The 23,281-nt window shown below is 41.0% G+C and overlaps 1 long non-coding RNA gene across 1 annotated transcript in view; it reads right to left on the bottom strand.

Annotated features, from left to right (window-relative positions):
- Positions 1-608: 608 nt before the first annotated feature.
- Positions 609-23,281, bottom strand: part of LOC142743271 (uncharacterized) — a 165,573-nt gene continuing 142,900 nt past the window's right edge. The window contains exon 4 of the long non-coding RNA XR_012881530.1: positions 609-709. This is a non-coding gene — a long non-coding RNA (uncharacterized LOC142743271). The remainder of the gene's footprint in view (positions 710-23,281) is intronic.

Genomic DNA, 23,281 nt, shown 5'->3' on the forward strand with positions numbered 1-23,281 from the left:
CGACCGGTAAATATGCAGCGAAACATGTATTATTACATGTTTATACTTGGGTTTTCCCCCCTTTCTTTTACTCCATGATTGGCTGGTCCATCCCTATATATAGTGGTATACACATCATTTAAAATGCTACCCCCAGACGAAGGCAGTTGCGCCGAAACGCGCGTTGGGGCAGACATATCGCCGTGCTCTCATCTGGTTGATCAATGGGTATGTGCTTGATGTTCATACATTTTTTTGCATTTATTCACTAATGTATCATTCATACTTATGTATTTATGTACCCTGATCATTAGATCATACCATTTGGTTGTCATTATTGCACGTCAACTTTAGACGTTACCTTTCTTATATATTGCATGGCGGTTTGGTCTTTTTAACCTGTTGGTTTATGGATTCTTTTTATTATTATGCATTTACGTGTCATTTTCAATAAAGTATTTTGCTTATTTTTCTAAATGTTCTTGTTTATTGGCATCTGTTCTCTTCTCGGTCATATATCATGCTTTGGATGCCTTATGGGTATACACCCCCGGATCTGGTTCATATTTAAAAACATGCTTGCTGACAGCCGCATTTTTACTTTATTTTGAACCACTCTAGATCCATGCTGTGCTCTTCGGTCATTCCATCAGAAATGGGTTGTTTAGGCAGATGTTAGGTCACTTTTACCATCCAAGGCATTCATTGTTTCTTTTGTGCATTTCTGTACCTGAAATGATAGTTCTCCTCAGTAGATGCAGTTAGTACCAAACACAAGGTTCAAGACATTTCATCTCTGCATAGCATCCGTGCTTTCCTTCACCTGTCATTGTTGCCTCAGTTATCGGTCAGTTACATGATTAGAATCCATCAGATGTAATGTGGACAGTATCTATAACAGACTACAACACTTGGCACCCTCAGTAGTTACAGTATGAACAGAGGCTTAATAACAGAGGCAGGTAGGTAGTACACTGTAGAATATTCCCCTGCATTTGATCAGGATTGTTATAAATCCTTTACACTTGTATTAAACAGATTTCCACAACATGTAATCATAAAAGTTAAATTGTATTTTTCTTTGCTATCTATAAATGTCCTCTACCACACTTCTCCACGCCTTGCCTATGGTGCGGGTAGGGCTGTCATTTGACTATTCGCCTCAGGCAGCAAAAAGGCTAGGTACAGCTCTAAGCCTATATTCAGTTGCCATGGCTTTCCGATGAATACCGGGAAATGCAAACTGCAACCAACGGGGCACAGTGCAAAGCCCACAGATATAAACTTCCGATATTTCTCTAAGACATAAAATGACATTGATCTTTTGATTTACCTTTTCTGGATATATTTGCCCAGGTTGAAAACATTTATAAAATTCATAATATCCCACTAAAATTCTGAGCAGTTTTTTTTTCATAATATATATTTACTGAGCTCCAAATCTCCTACTTCCATTGACAAAGCCATAAATTATACATCTCCATTTGGGGGAGCTCACTGCAAATAAAATTATACAGCTCCTGATAAACTCAATGGTGCAGATTTACTATTGGTGCTGCTCCAGAATTCTGGCCTAAGTTGGATTTAAATTTTCATTGCATATCATTTTAGACACATTTATCAATCAAATGTGCCAAAAAGAACAGATGTTTGCGACTCACTAAACAAGTGGAAAATGGGGCGTTGCTTAACCCCTTAAGGACGCAGCCTTGTTTTAGACTTAAGGCTCAGAGCCCATTTTTTAAATCTGAAATATTTAACTTTATGTGGTAATAACTTCGGAATGCTTAAACCTATCCAAGCGATTCTGAGACTGTTTTCTTGTGAGACATTGGGCTTTATTTTAGTGGTAAAATTTGGTCGATATATTCAGTGTTTATTTGTGAAAAATTGCAAAATTTGGCGAAAATTTAGAAAAAATAGATTTTTTCTGAATTTAAATGCATCTGCTTGTAAAACAGATGGTTATACCACCCAAAATAGTTACTAGTTCACATTTCCCATATGTCTACTTTAGATTGGCATAGTTTTTTGAACATTCTTTTATTTTTCTTGGACGTTACAAGGCTTAGAACATAAACAGCAATTTCTCATATTTTTAAGAAAATTTCAAAAACCTTTTTTTTTAAGGTACCTGTTCAGTTCTGAAGTTGCTTTGAGGGGCCTATGTATTAGAAACCCGCATAAAACACTCCATTTTAGAAACTAGACCCCTCAAAGTATTCAAAACAGCATTTAGAAAGTTTTTTTTAACCCTTTAGGCATCTCACAGGAATTAAAGCAAAGTGGAGGTGAAATTTGAAAATTTCATTTTTCTTGCTGAATTAAAATTTTATTCTATTTTTTTTTCTGCAACACAGAAGGTTTTACCAGAGAAACACTACTAAATATGTATTGTCCAGATTCTGCAGTTTTTAGAAATGTCCCACATGTGGCTCTAGTGCGCTCGTGGACTAAAACACAAGTCCCAGAAGCAAAGAAGCACCTAGTGCATTTTGAGGCCTCTTTTTTTTATTAGAATATATTTTAGGCAGCATGCCAGGTTTGAAGAGGTGTTGAGGTGCCAAAACAGTAGGAATCCCCCAAAAGTGACCCCATTTTAGAAACTACACCCCTCAAGAAATTCATTTATGGGTGTTGTGACCATTTAGACCCCACAGTTTTTTCACAGAATTTATTTGAATTGGGCTGTGAATTTAAAAAAAAAAAAAAAAAATTTCCAATAAGATGTCGTTTTGGCTCAAAATTTCTTATTTTCACAAGGAATAAAATACCCGATTTTGTTGCACAATTTGTCCTGAATGCGGCAATACCCCAGTACTTAGCACGATGGAATAGCATGTCGCTAAGCGCAAAGGGGTTAAGCTGTTGCAAATTGCGGCAACAATTAGACAATAAAAAGTTGTTTACAGTAAGCCAATCAATAGTTGGTATAAAGTTTAACAAATTTATCATCCAGCATGAGCCAATGTGATAAAGTTGGCGGATCTAGTCGAATTCTTAGCTGTCTGAATTTGATATTTAATTAGTAAACCTGCCCCAATGTGTGCTGCATAAATCTTTGTGCAGTAAGCTCCCCCTAATGGCTTCTGTCGGCAAGCATAATTTTATTTATCTCAGGCCCTCTGTTTAGCTGGGCTTCTAACAGCAATACCTCCTGTAATGCCTTCACAGCAGCATTCGCTTCATTCACAATTTATTCTCATTTTTGTTTTTAATGTCAATATTTTTTATATTGTCGTATTAAAGATCCAGACAGGAGAGAGATCAGGACTTTCCCACAGCTTTAGGAAAGGCTATTCTAACTTCACCGGATGGATTCCGAATCCATTCTTGGCATTAAATATACAGCTCCGGCAAAGAGCCATAATATATCTGTGTGCACAGAGCCTTACACATACATAGAGAAAAAATTTATGTTTCTTTTACTTATAAAATATTAGTCTAAATCTTTTCATGTTTGCCAAAAGGAAAACTTCACAAACTTGGCATCTCTCAGATGAAGTATTCATATGAAACTATTTATAAGCTTTTTATGATAAACATGGCTTGTATTAATAGCAACTTTCTTAAAGGGTATGTTCACTACCGGACTACTGATGACCTATCCACCGGATAGGTCCTCAGTATATCCCATCGGTGCGGGTCAGACACCCGAACCCTGCACCAATCAGCTGCTCCGGTGGCCTGCGGGCACAAGATGTTATGGCACGTTATGCAATGTACAGAGCCGGAAGAAGTTGGCTCCGTACATTACATAGCGGCCGTGCTGCCGAACTGCAGCTCTGCTCCTATTCACTTGAATAGGAGCAGAGCTGCAGTACTGCAGCTCGGGTGCTATTCCATGACCGGAGCCATCTGCTTCTGGCATGGAAGTCCGGTGCCCAGAGGCAGCCGGAGCGGGTGTCAGAACCCCACATATCATGTACTAATGACATATCCTGTTGATAGGTCATCAGTTGTCCAGTAGTGGACAACCCCTTTAACCCCTTAACGCATTATCACGTAACTGTATGTGGTTAGGGTTAAGGAAAAGTATGAAGCGAGCCCACAGGCTGAGCTAGCTCCATACACAGCGGGTGACCGCTGTGTTACACAGCCGACACCTCACTGCAATGGGCAGAATTAAAGATCACTTCAATCGCGACTGCAGAATTTAAAGTGTTAAAATCAGGGGGGCGCCCCCTAAAACAAGCCATCGCGCCCCCCTGCAGCACGATCGGCCGGTAACAACGGTTGTTATGGCAGCCTGGGGGCCTAACAAAGGTACCCAGGGCTGCCATCTTTGTACTCCTTTGAAGCTCTGCCTCCGGCAGGGCTTCAGAGCAGACTGTCAGAATCACAATATACTGAAATACATTAGTATTGCAGTATATCATGCAAACAAAATCAATGTTAAAAAAAATCAAAGTTAAAACAACTGGCATCCGTAAAAGTCTGAACTATCACAATATAGCATTCTTTAATCCGCTCGGTGAATGCCGTAAAAAAAATAAAAAATATATGTATAAAACACGCAAATTGTTGGTTTTTGGTCACCATAGCGCTCCAAAAAAATTAAATAAAAAGTGATCAAAAAGTCGCATATACCCAGAAATTTTATCTGTGGAAACTACAGCTCATCCCGTAATATGTAAGCCCTCAAATTGCTAAATTGATGGTAAAATGAAAAAGTTATGGCTCTCAGAATATGGTGTCACAAAAGATTTTTTTTATTTAGCAAATAGTTTTCTTTTTTTAAAAGTGTTAAAACATAAAACAAAACATATAAATTTGATATTGCCATAATCGTATCAACCTGTAGAATAAGGTGAATATGTAGTTTTTACTGCCTGATGGATGCCGTAAAAACAAAACCCCCCAAAAAATTGCGTAATCTCTTTTTTTTGCCCATTTCACCCCATAAATTATTTTGTTTCAGCTTCCCAGTACATGATGCAGTACAATAAATGGTGCCATAAAAAACTACAACTTGTCCCGCAAAAAACAAGCCTTCATATGGCTATATAGACGGAAAAATAAGAAAATTATAGCTTTTGGAACGTGGGGAGGAAAAAACAAAAGTGAAAATTCGAAGGAGGGAAAGGGTTAAGGAGCCCAAACAGGTATCTATATTATATTTTGGAAAACTATCTAGTAACATTTATTTCTAGCAGTTTTTTGAGAAATTCCACAACTGAGCCAATTCCATAGTTATACAGATTCTGCAAATTGTAAGAGGAATCAACAAAGATTATAAATCTTTATCAAAGCAGTGTTTGTGTTCATCTTGTATTGTTCTTGTTATCAAAATAATTTGCTTATGCTTTATTTACTTTCTATTATACTGCAAACATTTGGAAATATAATCTTTCCAGAAGTGGTTCATCAGTATTATACAGTGAAGGAAATAAGTATTTGATCTCTTGCTGATTTTGTAAGTTTGCCCACTGTCAAAGTCATGAACAGTCTAGAATTTTTAGGCTAGGTTAATTTTACCAGTGAGAGATAGATTATATATAAAAAAAAAAAAGAAAATCACATTGTCAAAATTATATATATTTATTTGCATTGTGCACAGAGAAATAAGTATTTGATCCCCTACCAACCATTAAGAGTTCAGCCTCCTCCAGACCAGTTACACGCTCCAAATCAACTTGGTGCCTGCATTAAAGACAGCTGTCTTACATGGTCACCTGTATAAAAGACTCCTGTCCACAGGGGTTTTCTGTGGCGGATCCAGCACGGACCTGTAAAACACCTTTTGTTCACTAGAATGGGTAAGACTGCATTTTTTGACTACTCACTATAAATACTGATTGTTCCCTATGCGACTCTCTCTATTGGTATTAGTCCATGTATTTATGAAGTTTAGAGGACACTGTGGATCATCAGTTTGTAACCCATTGGGGATGTGATACTACATACAATCTTTGTGGGTAGTAAATGCAGCTTGCACTCTATGTTTCTATACTTTTTTATTCAGTTATATCCGTGCTGAATTCTGTACCACCACAGTGATACTACTAGAGTCTTATAGTTACGTGTTTTTAAATGTATGCTATTTTGTGTAATAAAGTTGATATATTCTTATATATTCTGACTACGAGCTCTACTTTTCTTCGGTATGGTTCTGCAGAACAATCAGCTTTTTTAACCCCTTCAGGACCCAGCCACTTTTGGACCAAATGACACAGCCTCATTTTTTAAATCGGACATGTGTCACTTTATGTGGTAATAACTCTGGAATGCTTTTACCTATCCAAGCGATTCTGAGATTGTTTTCTCGTGACATATTGTACTTTAAGTTAGTGAAAAAATTTGGTCGATATATTCAATATTTTTGTGTGAAAAACACCAAAATTTAGAGAAAATTTGCAAAAAATTTGCATTTTCTAAATTCAAATGTATTTGCTTGTAAGACAGATGGTTATACCACACAAAATAGTGGCTAGTTAACATTTCCCATATCTCTACTTGATGTTTGCATCATTTTTTGAACATCCTTTTATTTTTCTAGGACGTTACAAGGCTTATTAATGTAGCAGCAATTTCTCAAATTTTCAAGAAAATTTCAAAAGCCTATTTTTTTAGGGATTAGTTCAGTTCTGAAGTGGCTTTGAGGGCCTTATATATTAGGAACCCCACAAATCACCCCATTTTAAAAACTGCACCCCTTAAAGTATTCAAAACATCATTTAGAACGTTTCTGAACCCTTTATGCGTTTCACAGGAATTAAAACAAAGTGGAGGGAAATTTGCAAATTTCATTTTTTTTTGCAGAAATTCCATTTTAATCAATTTTTCCTGTAATACTGAAGGTTTTTACCAGAGAAACACAACTGAATATTCATTGCCCTGATTCTGAAGTTTTTAGAAATATCCCACATGTGGCCCTAGTGTGCTATGGGCCTGAAACAAAAGCCCCAGAAGCAAAGGAGCACCTAGAGGATTTTTGGGCCTTCCTTTTCTTAAATTATATTTCAGGCACCATGTCAGGTTAGAAGAGGTCTTGTGGTGCAAAAATAAAGGAAACACCCCAAAAAAGACCTAATTTTGGAAACTACACCGCTTGAGGAATTCATCTAGGGGTGTAGTGAACATTTTGACCCCACAGGTGTTTCATAGATTTCATTAGAATTGGGCAGTGAAAATGAAAAATTACATTATTTTACAATAAAATGTAGCTTTAACGCAAAATTTTTATTTTTTTCAACAAATAAATGATGAAAAGCACCCCAACATTTGTAAAGCAACTTCTGCAGAGTACGGAAATACCAAACATGTGGTCATAAACTGCTGTTTGAGGAAGCGGCAGGTCTCAGAAGGGAAGGCACGCCATTTAGCTTTTGGAGTACAGATTTTGCTGGTTTGATTTCTCGGCACCATGTCGCATTTGTAAAGCTCCTAAGGTACCAGTACAGTGGAAACCCCCCAAAAATAACTCTATTTGGGAAACTACACCCCTAAAGGAATTCAACTAGGGGTGTAGTGAGCATTTTGACCCCCCAGGTGTTTCATAGATTTCCTTAGAATTGGGCAGTAAACATGAAAAATTTCATTTTTTTCCACTAAGACGTAGCTTTAGGTAAAAATGTTTCATTTTCTCATCAAATAAAGGAGAAAAATCACTGTATCATTTGTAAAGCAACTTCTCCAGAGTATGGAAATACCCCATATGTGGTAATAAAGTACTGTATGAATACACATCACGGCTCAGAAGGGAAGGAGCGCCATTTGGCTTTTGGAGAGCAGATTTTGCTGGATTGGTTTTTCTGCGCCATGTCGCTTTTGCAAAGCCCCTTAAGTAGCAGTACAGTGGAAACTACCCAAAAGTGACTCCATTTGGCAAACTACACCCATTGAGGAATTCATCTAGGGGTGTAGTGAGCATTTTGACCCCACAGGTGTTTCATAGATTTCATTAGAATTGGGCAGTGAAAATGAAAAATTACATTATTTTCCAATAAGATGTAGCTTTACCTCAAAATTTTTATTTTTTTCAACAAATAAATGATGAAAAGCACCATAACATTTGTAAAGCAACTTCTCCAGAGTACGGAAATACCCAACATGTGGTCATAAACTGCTGTTTGGGCAAGCAGCAGGTCTCAGAAGGGAAGGCATGCCATTTAGCTTTTGGAGTACAGATTTTGCTGGTTTGATTTCTCGGCACCATGTCGCATTTGTAAAGCTCCTAAGGTACCAGTACAGTGCAAAAAAAGTGACTCCATTTGGCAAACTACACCCATTGAGGAATTCATCTAGGGGTGTAGTGAGCATTTTGACCCCACAGGTGTCTCATATATTTTATTAGAAATGGGCAGTGAAAATGAAAAATTACATTATTTTCCAATAAGACGCAGCATTGGTTCAAAATCTTTCATTTTCTCATCAAATAAAGGAGAAAAAGCAGCATAACATTTTTAAAGCAACTTCTTCAGAGTACGGAAATACCCCACATGTGGTCATAAACTGCTATTTGGACACACAGCAAGGCTCTAAAGGGAAGGAGCGCCATTTAGTATTTGGAGTGGAGATTTTACAAGATTCGTTTTTTGACCCCATGTTGCATTGAGCTATAGTACCAGTACAGTGGTACCCCTGATAAATTACCCCGTTTTGGAAACTAGATCCCTCAAAGAATTTATCTAGGGGTGTAGTGAGTATTTTGACCGCACAAGTGTTTTGCAAAAATGAGTTAACAATAGATGTTGCAGATTGAAAATTGCTGTTTTCCACAGATATGCCATTTCAGTGCCCAATGTGTTGTGCCCAGCTTGTACCACCGTAGACACACATCCCATAAATTGTTAAGCGGGTTCTCCAGAATACAGCAATACCCCATATGTGGTCATAAATTGCCGTTTGTGTACACGGCCAGGCTCAGTTGGACCACCATTTGGCTTTTGAAGCGCAGATTTTGCTTGGTGTTTTAGTGGTATTTTATCTTATAATGTGGGGGCATATGTAAGCTGGGCAGAGTACATCAGGGTATATGTAAGCTGGGCGGAGTGCATCAGAGTATATGTAAGCTGGGCGGAGTACATCAGGGTATATGTAAGATGTGCGGAGTGCATCAGAGTATATGTAAGCTGGGCGGAGTACATCAGGGTATATGTAAGCTGGGCAGAGTACATCAGGGTATATGTAAACTGGGCGGAGTGCATCAGGGTATATGTAAGCTGGGCGGAGTACATCAGGGTATATGTAATATGTGCGGAGTACATCCGGGTATATGTAATATGTGCGGGTACATCAGGGTACATGTAAGCTGGGCGGAGAACATCAGGGTATATGTAATATGTGCGGGTACATCAGGGTATATGTAATCTGGGCGGAGTACATCAGGGTATATGTAATCTGTGCGGAGTACATAAGGATATATGTAATCTGGGCGGAGTACATCAGGGTATATGTAATCTGGGCGGAGTACATCAGGGTATATGTAATATGTGCGGAGTACATCCGGGTATATGTAATATGTGCGGAGTACATCAGGATATATGTAAGCTGGGCAGAGTACATCAGGGTATATGTAATATGTGAGGAGTACATCAGGGTATATGTAATCTGGGCAGAGTACATCAGGGTATATGTAAACTGGGCGGAGTACATCAGGGTATATGTAATCTGGGCGGAGTACATCAGGGTATATGTAAGCTGGGCGGAGAACATCAGGATATATGTAAACTGGGCAGAGTACATCAGGGTATATGTAATCTGTGCGGAGTACATCAGGGTATATATAAGCTGGGCAGAGTACAACAGGGCATAATAGGATGATGTAATAATGGGGTGAATGAATAATCCATGGATTGCTGTGGTCGCTTTGAACCAATCCTTTATGCACAGGCTGGGTTGATTGGGTATTATACAAAATATCTGCGCTCACTTATTGCCTAATCTTTGACTTCTTCACCAGCCCTATAAGCCGCACAAGGCCCTAAAGTTTCCTCATCTCCGCTGCGTCTACGGGGTCCACCTGTGGGGTCCAGCAAATTATGATGTGAGGTGTTTAGTGAAATTCTACTGGACCTAAAAATTAGTCTGGACCGTCATTTAGAATCATTTTGCATCATTGCGTTTTGAGAGTCATAACGTGTTATTTTTCCGTTAGGGCATGTGTGAGGGCGCGTTTTTTGTGGAACGAGCTGTAATTTTTATTGGTTCCATTTTGGGGTACATGCAATTTTTTTATCACTATTTATTCCATTTTTTGGGAGATGAGGAAACCAAAAAACAGCCATTCCAGCACGTTTCTTTTTTGTTTTTTTTTACAATGTTCACCGTGCAGTATAAGCAACATGTTAACTTTATTCTGCGGGTCGATACGATTACAGCGACACCAAATTTATATAGTTTTTTTACGTTTGACTACGTTCCCACAATAAAAATACTCTTTTCTAAAAAAATCATGTTTTAGTGTCGCCATTTTCTGACAGCCATAAGTTTTTTATTTTTTCGTTGATATCGCTGCGGGACGGTTTGTTTTATGCGTGACGAACTGTAGTTTACATTGGCTATCATTTTGCGTTACTTGCAACTTTTTGATCACTTTTTATTAATTTTTTTTTGAGACAAGATGACCAAAAACTAAAATACTGTCATTGTTTTTTATTAAAAATTTTTACGGTGTTCACCGTGCGGTAAAAATAATGTGATATTTTTATAGATCAGGCCGTTCTGAACGCGGCGATACCTATTATGTATATTTTTTTTTCATATTTTCATTTTTTTTCTAATAATAAAGGACTTGATCAGGGAAACTGGACAAGTGTTGTTTTTATTATTTATTTATTATTTATTAACTTTTATTTATTTTTCTTTCACATTTTTTTTTACATTTTTAACTTTTTCTTTTAGGCTGGATTCACACGAGCGTGGCGTTTTTGCGCACGCAAAAACACGGCGTTTTGCGTGCGCAAAAGCCACTTAACAGCTCCGTGTGGCAGCATCATATGATGCGCGGCTGCGTGCTTTTCGCGCAGCCGCCATCATTATGACACTCCATTTGGATGTTTGTAAACAGAAAAGCACGTGGTGCTTTTCTGTTTTCATTCATCCTTTTGACAGTTGTTGCGCGAATCACGCTGTTCGCACGGAAGTGCTTCCGTGCGACATGTGTGGTTTTCACGCACCCATTGACTTCAATGGGTGCGTGATTCGCGCAAAACGCCCAAAGAACGAACATGTCGTGACTTTTTTTCAGCGGACTCACGCTGAGTAAAAATCACGGACATGTCTGCACGGCCCCATAGACTAATATAGGTCCGTGCAACGCGCGTGAAAAACACGCGCGTTGCACGGGCGTATTTCCCGTTCGTCTGAATAAAGCCTTATACTGACCTGGGGACATGAAGATCTGGTCTTCTGGCCCTGGATCATTTTTCATTTGACAGTTAGCCGATTAGGTCCTGCCTCGGGCAGGACCTAATAGGCTACCGTACCTTGGCAACCAGGAAGCCTAGTAACGGCTTCCTGGTTGCCATAGCAACAATCGCCACCCGCGATCCATCGCGGGGAGGCCCGGGGGGTACAGAGGGAGCACCCTCCCTCTGTAAACCACTTCAATGCGGCGGACGTCATTGACAGCCGCATTGAAGAGGTTAAATGGCTGCAATCGGCGGTAACAGCCATCGCAGCGGCATGTCAGCTGTGTATAACAGCTGACAGCCGCTGAAGATAAAGCGCGCACAGCTCCCTTGCTCGCTTTATCTGCCGGGCGTAACTGTACGCCCGAGTGCGGGAAATCACTTGGAATTTGGACGTACAGTTACGCCCAATCGCGGGAAGGGGTTAAAGCTCAATCTTCCCCAGGTTCTTATAGAAGCAATAAAGACACTTGCTAGGAAATCATGATTCCTGGAAATAACAATAGAACGGGTGTGGGCTAGTAAGCCATCCATTTATTACAAATACATCTATCCCTGTTATGACAAGTCCCCTATTGTTCTCCTAGCGGAGTGTTCTCCAAAAGGCAAAAAAGAATCCTATTATTGCTTGTGGGAAAACTCCATATGTCAGAAAATGAAACACAACATCTTAATGAGAGTCAAGTTCCGATTGCCTATAGTATGCATTCGGTCAAAGGGTATCCCTGGGAGACCTACACGTTTTTTCATTTGTGGACAGATAAAAAAAATAAATCATATTTTTTTAAAAAGAAATGGATTTAAATACCTTTCCAACATTTAGTAAGAACGCCCTACTTATAGCCCTGTTCACACTGAGTATTTTGCTGCAGATTTTGACGCGAAAACCGCATCGGAATCAGCGGCAAAAAATGGGCGAAACGATGTCCTACTGATTTTAATGGGAGGCGGCATGTCCCTTCCTGCTGCGGTTCCGCCTCTGACCTCCAATTGAAATCAATGGGAGGCAGAAAAACGCGTTTTTCGCAGCGTTTTTTGCCCACACCGCTCAATGGCCACGGGTGAAAATCGCAGCTAAAACCGCAGTCAAGAACGTGCAGGCAGGTCAAAATCGGCCTCAAAATTTCTTCAGGATTCAGGATTTTTTCTGCATGCAAAATACTCAGTGTAATCAGGGCTTAAAGATCATAAAAAGTTTAAGGGAATGGAGATGGTTCCTGCTAATGGGAAAATGTAGTGTTTCTGGGTAAAATTAGGATGGATAGAGGATAGGGGCTACTTTGCCCTAAATTCTTAGTTATCAGTAATGTAACGTTAGAAGACTTTTATGTTTTAATTGCCCGCTGAAGATGAACTCGCCAAAAAGAAATCAAGAGGATTATTTCAGGATTGAGAAACAACATGTTCTGGCAGGGGCGTAGCTAAAGGCTCATGGGCCCCGATGCAAAAGTTCTTATTGGGCCCCCTCCCCCCGCAAACTTCTCATGGCCGACGGTCCGCAGCTTTCAGCTGCATCGCTGGGTCTCCTAAGTGACCCAACAATCCAGCACTAGCAGCCAGGGGCATCACTAAGGGCTTAAAATGTCAGGGGAAATAGCCCCAATACATATGTGTCCGCCCAAAAAAAAAAATGTGTGTATAGGAGACAGCATATCTATAGCACTACGACCCTATAAACTATGGATAGGATTAGATACATTGGCTCAGCAGACAGTATCACACATGATAGGATTAGATACGGTGGCTGAGCAGACAGTATCACACATGATAGGATTAGATACAGTGGCTGAGCAGACAGTATCACACATGATAGGATTAAATACAGTGGCTGAGCAGACAGTATCACACATGATAGGATTCGATGCAGTGGCCCAGCAGACAGTATCACACATGATAGGATTAGATACAATGACTCAGCAGACAGTATCACACATGATAGGATTAGAGATAGGGCCCAGCAGACAGTATCACACATGATAGGATTAGATACAGTGGCTCAGTAGACAGTATCACACATGATAGGATTAGAGATACAGTGGCTCAGAAGGCAATATCACACATGATAGGATTAGATACAGTGGCTCAGCAGACAGTATCACACATGATAGGATTAGATACAGTGGCTCAGCAGACAGTATCACACATGATTGGATTAGCTATAGGGCCCAGCAGACAGTATCACACATGATCGGATTAAATACAGGACTCAGCAGACAGTATCACACATGATAGGATTAGATACAGTGGCTCAGCAGACAGTATCACACATGATTGGATTAGATATAGGGCCCACCAGACAGTATCACACATGATCGGATTAGATACAGGACTCAGCTCGCTGACATTGCGGCTCCAGCGCTGGACCCAGGAAAGGTAAGAATAATAATTTTGCTTTTTTATGTGTTACTAATTATTTTTGTGTGTTTGTGTTTTTTTACAGGTTCGGCTGTTGGACTTCGGATGCGAGGACTTCAATGACGGCGTTTTTTTATTCTCAATAAAATGGTTAATGGGGGTTGTGTTTTTTTTATTTCAATAAAATATTTTTTCTATGTGCGTGTATCTTTTTAAACTTTATTATCACCGCCTTAGTAATGGCCGCTGGCTGATTGACAACCTCCATTACTAAGGCGGGGCTTAATGTTAGCCGGTGCAGAGGCTAACACTAACCCCCCTTTATTACCCCGGGACCCACCGCCACTAGGGGTACTGGGAAGAGCCGGGTACGAACCAGTACCCGACCATCTGTAGTGACGGACAGGCACCGGGGTGGCCGCAGGCTGGTAGTATTAGCCTGGGGAAGGCCAAAAATAGTTGCACCTACCACCCTGGTAATGCTGCCTGCTGCTGCTGCCTGCTGCTGCTGTGTTGTATCTGGCTGGTTATGAAAATTGGGGGAGACCCCACATCGTTCTTTCCAATTATTATTATTTTTTTTAAATGACATGGGGTCCCCCCTATTTTTCATAACCAGCCAGATACAATAAAGCAGCAGCAGCCTCGCATTAGCAGGGTGGGAAGGGCCACTGTTTTTGGCCTTTCCCCTCCTGATAATACCAGCCTGCGGCCACCCCAGTGGCCGACCATCACTACAGATGGTCGAGTACTGGATGGTACCCGGCTCTTCCCAGCACCCCTGGTGGCGGTGGGTACCGGGGTAATAAAGGGGGTTAGTGTTAGCCTCTGCACCGGCTAACACTAAGCCCAACCTTAGCAATGGATGCTGTCAATCAGCCGGCGGCCATTACTAAGGCGGTAGTAATATTGAAATAAATAAAAAAACACACAACCCTCATTAACCATTTTATTGCTAATAAAAAAAAAAGCAGTCATCGAAGTAGTCCTGGAATCCGACGTAGTCCAACGACCGAACCTGTAAGAAAACACACAAAAAAACGATTAGTAACACATGTGTTAGGCTTAGATACAGGGCCCATGTGTGATACTGTCTGCGGGACCCTGTATCTAAGCCTACCACAAGGTAGGCTTAGATACAGGGTCCAGCAGACAGTAATCTTATACAGTATAAGATTACTGTGTGCTGGGGCCCTGTATCTAAGCCTACAGTGTGGTAGGCTTATATACAGGGCCCATTAGACAGGATCACACATGGGCCATGTATCTAAGCCTACGATGTGATTGGCTTAGATACAGGGCCCAGCAGACAGCATCACACAATCTGTGATCCTGTCTCATGGGCCCTCTAAGCCTGCTACATCGTAGGCTTAAAGGGGTTGTGCAGTCCCTAAACATTGATGGCCTATCCTCAGGATAGGCCATCAATAGCTGATGTGTCGGGGTCCGTCTCCCGGGAGCCGTGAATCAGCTGTTTTGAAGGGGCCACAGCACTCGTACAAGAGCTGCTTCCCCTTCATTTCACTACTCGCTCACACTGTGAATCGCCAACACCGATTCACAGTGTGACCGGAATGAAGGGGAAGCAGCTCTCGTACGAGTGCTGTGGGCCCTTCAAAACAGCTCATTGGCGGGTCCCGGGAGTCGGATCCCGCCAGTCAGGGCTACTACTCTTACCTTCCTCTTCAGCCGTGGCGGAAGTTCTGTCCTCTCGATGTTGTACGCGGCGCATAGTGCTGTGACATCATGCGCTGCGCGCAGCGCTTGACGTCAGGACCTCCGCTCCGATCCGGAACCAGGAAGGTAAGTACAGTCTGTTACTATAGTAACAGGGGCCCGCGGCCCGAGTTACTATAGTAACTTATTATTGATGTGGTGTGGGGGGCTGTGGGCCCCCCTGGCTCCGGGGCCCGGTCGCAATTGCGACCGCTGCGACCCCTATAGCTACGCCAGTGCGTTCTGGGAAATATAGTGGTTACCCCTCTATGAGTAGTTACCGTAGGGCGGATTAGCTGCAGATTTTCTGCAAAGGTCTTCATTGCATAAAATCCGCAGTGTATTACAGTAGCAGCAAAGTGGATGAGATTTGATCCACATGCTGCAGAACAAAATCGGCTGAGAAAACCGTTCATAAAATGACCTGCAGAATTGTTGCACTGTTTTTTCAGTTTTTACCCATTGAGTTCATTGGGAAGGTAAAAATCCACATATAAATAGCAAATGTTGTGATTTTTGCGTCGGAAAAGCTGCTAATCCGCTGCAAAAATTGCAAATCTGAAAAAAAACAAAAACCTTTTTCCTGTTAATATTTAATTTTAAAAAAAGTCCATACTTATCTCCATGGCATTGTAACGGCTCCTTGTTACCTCGGCTATTCTCTGGGCTGCTAGCCTTCTCGGATGACTTTTCTTCCTATGTGACTACTGCAGCCAATCACAGGCTGTAGCGGTCACAGGGGTTGCAGCGCCATCAAAGGAGGCCGCGCTGCACGGAGACCAGGCGGGGAGAGCAGGAAGGCTTTGTTATGACAACGCCAGTGAGGTAAGTATTGATTTTTTTTTGACATGTGTAAACATAACCCTATATTGACTTGTAAAGCTTTTATATTAGCCATATGTTGTTTGCGGTTGCCAGGACAAAGTCAATTAAAGCCAGTTGAGCTTTCATAACAGAAGGGTTTTCTAGTCATATAAATAAAGCAATGTGTAAACTTTTCAAAATAAGGCAATATATTTCTCCAACTCAGTTTCTAAGATGAGAAATCCCTTCCTTATGGAAATATTATAACATCAAGATCCACTTCTGAATGAATATAACTTTTAATAGTTGTACCCACCCTTTTCCATAACACCGAATATTTTTCAAATGATGATGTTTCCATGTTAAGTTTACTCTTAAAAAATCAGCTTAATATAAACCAACATAACTGCTTAGTCTGTACACAGTACGGAAACTTTACCATCCTGATGGGAGAATATGAACAAGTCTTCTACAATTATAAATTAAGTCAACATGGGGAACTAGTGAAAAAGTTACATCCCCGTTACATTATCAACTGACTTACATCTGCTGTTACATTCTCTTTATTCTCAGTTAATTTAAAATACAATGTTTATTTTTTTTCATCACTGTTTAACATTTGTATATAGTAGTAATAAAACTTCAGCATGGCCCTTAAGGGGGTTTTACACAGGACGATTATCGGGCAGACGAGCGTTCATATAACGCTCGTTGCTCATAATTGCCCTGTGTAAACAGGGGAATGATCAGCAGATGAACGAGCAAACGTGTAGTATCGTATCGATTTAAAAAAGTGAAATATTATCGTTGTTGGCAGCACATCTCCCGCTGTAAACAAGGAGATGCGCTGCCGACATAATAATGTATGGTGACGAGCAGGGATGGGATCCGGCCGGTTCGCCCCGGTTCACCCGAACCGGTTATTAAAATGACAGCCGGTTCGCAGAACCGGGTGAAGCCGGAACTGGTCCCCTGCACTCAATTGTATCCTCGTCCTTAGGACGCGGATACAATTGAATTGACAAGCGCTGCCCTGGCGAGGCACATGATGCCTCGCCATTCGGCACTTTAGGGATGAAGAAGTCGGCGCGATGTGTGGGCATTATAGGGCACTAAATAGGGGACTATACAGAGAACGAGACTACAGAAGACTATATAGGGAACTATATAGGGGGACATACTAAAAAGAACATTATTACTAATGGAAAGAAAATATAAAAAAGGGCATAATTAATATTTTATGTTTGGTAGACATGGCATGAACAGATTTTATTTGTGGTTAACCCCTTCCCGCACCTTGGCGTAACTGTACGTCCAGATAAGCAGTAACTTCGCGCACCTGGGCGTACAGTTACGTCCGCGCTTTAAAAGTTAACCGCCGCGCGGCGCTGCACCGCAGCGGCGGTTAACTGTGCAGGGTGTCAGTCCTGCTCTCCCCGTTGCCGATCAGCGGCCTGTCGCCGCTGAAATCGGCAATTAACCCCTTCGATGCGGTGGTCGATTGCGATCACCACATCGAAGAGGTTTACAGCGGATCGGCAGCCCCCCACATGTATTTGCGGGGGCTGGCGATCCTTATCATGGCAACCAGAGGCCAGACAATGACCTCCGGGTTGCCATGTACGGAAGCCTCGGAGGATCAGCCTCCGGCCGTTCCTCCTCTGCTTCCTGTCAGTGTGACAGTTACGTCACAATGACAGTTAGAACACATTACACTACGTGTGTAGTGTAATGTGTTCCAGCAGCGATCAGAGCTGCAAGTCTAAGTGTCCCCTAGTGGGACAAGTAAAAAAAGTTAAAAAAAGATAATAAAAATGTTTTGAAAAAGTGTAAAAATCAAAAGTTAGAAGTGACATAAACAAAGAATGCTTTTTTCCCTATAATAAGACTTTTATTATAGGAAAAAAATTAACACGTTAAAAAAAGTACACATATTTGGTATCGCCGTGTTCGTAACGACCCCAACTATAAAACTGTAATATTATTTTTCCCGCACGGTGAACACCGCAAAAAAAATAAACGAAAAACAGTGCCCGAATCACAATTTTTTGGTTACCAACCCTCCCAAAATATACAATAAAAAGTGATCAAAAAGTCGCATGTACGCCAAAATGGTATCAATACAAACTACATCCCGTCCCGCAAAAAACAAGCCCTTACACCGCTTTTTTGACTGAAAAATAAAAACGTTATGGCTCTAAGAATATGGGGACACAAAAATTAATTTATTTTATAAATAAGTGATATTATTGCACAAACGCTGCAAAACATAACAAAATTATATACATCTGGTATCGCCGTAATCGTATCGACCCGCAGAATAAAGTATAATGGTCATTTATAGCCCAGGGTGAAGGCCATAAAAAAAAACAAATAAAAAACATTGTCAGAATTGATGGTTTTTGGTCACCTTGCTTGCCAAAAAATGGAATAAAACGTGATAAAAAAAAATTCTGGTACCCCAAAATGGTACCAATGAAAACTACAGATTGTCCCGCAAAGAATAAACCCTCACACGGCTCCGGTGGAGAAAAAATAAAACAGTTCTGGCTCTCAGAATATGGCGATGCAAAATGTGCAGAGTGTCCAAAAGCGGATAAGATCCGACACCATTTATCAGTGCGACACCGGCCACATATCTGCGGATTATTATTTATTTACTGCATTATTATACCCTCTTATTATGCCCTGATGTACCCCGCACAGATAACATGTACCCTGATGTACTCCGCACAGATAACATGTACCCTGATGTACCCCGCACAGATAACATGTACCCTGATGTACCCCGCACAGCTTACATATGCCCCCACATTATAAACTGAAACAACAGTAAAACCCCAAACAGAACAACTACCAAGCAAACTCTGTGCCCCAAAAGCCAAATGGCGTCCCTCCCTTCTGAGCCCTGCAGCGTGCCTAAACACCAATTTACGTCCACAGATATGGCATCGCCATACCCAGGAGAACCCGGTTAATATTTTGAGTTATTTGTCTTCAGTGGCACAAACTGGGCATAACATATAGTGCACTAAAATGGCATATGAGTGGAAAATTGTAATTTTCACTCCGCACCATGCGCTGCGCATTAACCCCTGCGCGCACCATGACATAGCATGTCGTAGTGTGGGGGGTGATGTATGGAGCGTCTCACGTAAAAAATAAAGAATTTAGAACGCCAAAATCGCTGTTTTTTTGGTCACCTTGGCTCTACCTAAAAATGTAATAAAAAGTGCTCAAAAAGTTGTATGTACCAAAAAGTTGCACCAATAAAAACGACCGCTCGTCCCTCAATAAATAAGCCCTTATACCGCTCTATTGACTGAAAAATAAAAAAGTTGTGGCTCTTGGAACGCGGGGAGGAAAAAACTAAGAAGGAAAAGAAAAAAATGGATCACTCCAGAAAGGGTTAATTACTTTCTAATGAAAAACCATTTATGCCCACACGTGGGGTATTGCCGTACTCAGGAGAAATTGCTTTACAAATGTTGGGCAGCTTTTTCCCCCTTTATCCTTTGTGAAATTGAAAAAAATGCAACATTTTAGTGGAAGAAATGTCGATATTCATTTTCACGGCCTAATTCTAATAAATCCTGCAAAAGACTTGTGGGGTCTAAATGCCCACTATATCCCTAGATAGATTCTTTAAGTGGTGTAATTTCCACTTTTGGGGGGTTTCCCCTGTTTTGGCCTCTCAGGGGCTTTGCAAATGCGACATGGCACCCAAAAACCGTTTCAGCTAAATTTGAGCTCCAAAAGCCAAATAGCGCTCCTTCCCTTCTAAGCCTTGCTGTGGGTCCAAACAGCAGTTTATGACTACATATGGCATATTTCCGTAATCGGGAGAAATTGTTTTACAAATGTTGGGGTGCTTTTTCTCCTTTATTCCTTGTAAAAATTAAAAATGGCTACCTTTTTTCAGAAAAAAAGTCGATTTTTACCTTTACAGAATAATTCCAATGAATTCAGCAAAACAACCGTGGAGTCAAAATGCTAACTTTACCCCTAGAAAAATTCCTTGAGGGGTGTAGTTTCCAAAATGGGGTCACTTTCCGGGGGTTTCCACTATTTTGTTCCCTCCAGTGCATTTCAAACGCGACATGGCACTGAAAACCATTCCAGCAAAATCAGAATTTCAAAATCCAAATGGCGCTCCTTCCCTTCTGAGTCCTGCTGTGGGTCCAAACAGCAGTTTATTACCACATATGGGGTATTGCCGTAATCAGGAGAAATTGCTTCACATATGTTGGGGTGTTTTTTCTCTTTTATACCTTGAAAAAATTAAAAATTTCTACGCTTTTTCAGAAAAAAGTAGATTTTCATCTTCACAAACTAATTCAAATAAATTTAGCAAAAAAACTGTGGGTTCAAAATGCTAACTATACCCCTAGATAAATTCCCTGAGGGGTGTAGTTTCCAAAATGAGGTCACTTTTGGGGGTCTTTATTGTTTTGGCCCCACAAGACCTCTTCAAACCTGACATGGTACCTAAAATATATGCTAAAAAAAGAAGGCCCCAAAATCCACTAGGTGCTCCTTTGCTTCTGAGGCCTGTGTTTCAGTCCATGACCGAACTAGGGCCACATGTGGGGTATTTCTAAAAACTGCAGAATCTGGGCAATAAATAATAAGTTACATTTTTTGGGAAAAACCTTCTCTGGTATAGAAAAAAATGTATTACAAATGAATTTTGTATAAAAAAAATGAAATTTGTAACTTTCACCTCTACTTTGCTTTAATTCCTGTGAAACGCCTAAAGGGTTAATACACTTTCTGAATGCTGTTTTGAATACTTTAAGGGGTGCAGTTTTCAAAATGGGGTGATTTATGGGGACTTTCTAATATATAAGACTCTCAAAGCCACTTCAGAACTGAACTGGCCCCTGTAAAAATCGCCTTTTGAAATTTTCTTGAAAATATGAGAAATCGCTGCTAAAGTTCTAAGCCTTGTAACGTCCTAGAAAAATAAAATAATTTTCAAAAAACGATGCCAAACTAAAGTAGACATGTGGGGGATGGTAACTAGTAACTATTTTGTGTGGTATTACTATCGGTTTTACAAGCAGATACATTTAAATTTAGAAAAATGCTAATTTTTGCAATTTTTCGCTAAATTTTGGTGTTTTTCACAATTAAATACTGAATCTATCGGGCAAATTTTGCCAGTAACATAAAGTCCAATGTGTCACGAGAAAACAATCTCAGAATCGCTTGGATAGGTAAAAGCATTCCGGAGTTATTACCACATAAAGTGACACATGTCAGATTTTAAAAATCGGCTTCGTCCTGAAGGCCAAAACAGGCTCAGTCCTGAAGGGGTTAATGAGGAAATAAACACAAATTCCACATAAACAAACGCCTTAGGAAATTCCTGTGCTTGATGGACCTGGAATGTACAGGATCTATGTGTAGTTTATAAGGGAATGAACAAATATTCCATAGAAACAGATGCATAATTATTTTCCTGTGCTTGATAGACCTGGAATGAAGACGATATATGTGTAGTTTATAAGGGAATGTGTTCATTCCCTTATAAACTACACTTATATCCTGTTCATTCCAGGTCTATCAAGCACAGTAAAAATTTGTACACATCTGTTTCTATGGAATTTGTTTTTATTTTCTCATTAACTACAAAGAAAATCTGTTCATTCCATGTTTTCGAGACATAAAAAAACTCATATTTTTTTATACTTTCGCCCATTACTAATATTGTTTATTCTTTTTCTTCATTCTGTTTAGTATGTCCCCTATATAGGGGCCCTTATCTACAGGGAACACCACAGGGGGCCCTTATCTACAGGGAACACCACAGGGGGGCCTATCTACAGGGTAATGCCACATAGGGCCCCATTTGGCGTTCCCTGTAGATAGAGCCCCCTGTGGCGGTCCCTGTAGAGCCCCCTGTGGCGGTCCCTGTAGAGCCCCCTGTGGCGGTACCTGTAGATAGGGGCCCATGTGGTGTTCCCTCTTGATAGGGCCCCATGTGGCATTCCCTGTAGATAGGGCCCCATCTACAGGAAATGCCACATGGGGCCCTATCTATAGGGACCGCCACAGGGGGCTCTATCTACAGGGAACGCCATAGGGGGCTCTATCTACAGGGAACGTCACAAGGGGCTCTATCTACAGGGAACGTCACGAGGGGCTATATCTACAGGAAACACCACAGGGGGCCCATATCTACAGGGACCAGCACAGGGGTCTCTATCTACAGGGAACGCCACAGGGGGCTCTATCTACAGGAAACGCCACAGGGGGCTCTATCCACAGGGGACACTATACAGGGAACGCTACAGGGGGAACTATACAGGGAACGCTACAGTGAATGCCACAGGGGGCACTATCTACAGGGAAAGCTACAGGGGGCCCTGTCTGCAGGGAACGCTACAGGGGGCACTATCTACAGGGAACACTACTACCTACAGAGGGCTCTATGGGGAGAACTATCTATAGAGGGCTCTACTCGGAGCACTATCTACAGAGGGTTCTATGAGAGGCACTATCTACAGTGGGCAGTGTGTGTGGTGCATTAATTTACAGTGTTTGACACAATTTTATTCAGGGGCACAGTGTATGTTACTGTTAGATTCAGGGGCACAGTGTGTAGTGCTATTATATTCGGCAACACAGTGTATGATACTATTATATTTGGGGCATAGAGTGTGGTACCATAAGAATTTGCTCTTCGTTTATAGGTGCAGAAATGTTGAAAAAGTGAGATTCCGAAGACATCTGAGCAGCAAATTTACCCGTTTCCACAGAAATGGGTCATGGCCAGGAGGCCTCAGAGTTCTGGACCAGATGGAAAAGTAAAGAGAACGACTACAATCTGAGAAGTCGTCACCAGTGAGTCACTAAATGTAAATGTTTATTCTCCCTGTGACTGCTCAGTACTGTAGTCACTGTATGATCTGCAGCGAGATGATGTGTGTATCGTTCTTTTTTGTGAAACCGCAACACCCAGCATATCCTTACCATCGTTCTGGCTATACTGGGAGCTGTAGTTTTATGCCGTACAAACTTATATGGCAGGGGTTAAACTAAATTTGAAAATTATCTCTGTACTGAGC

This window comes from Rhinoderma darwinii, chromosome 2 (genome assembly GCF_050947455.1).
Source record: "Rhinoderma darwinii isolate aRhiDar2 chromosome 2, aRhiDar2.hap1, whole genome shotgun sequence".
NCBI classification, from domain to species: Eukaryota; Metazoa; Chordata; class Amphibia; order Anura; family Rhinodermatidae; genus Rhinoderma; species Rhinoderma darwinii.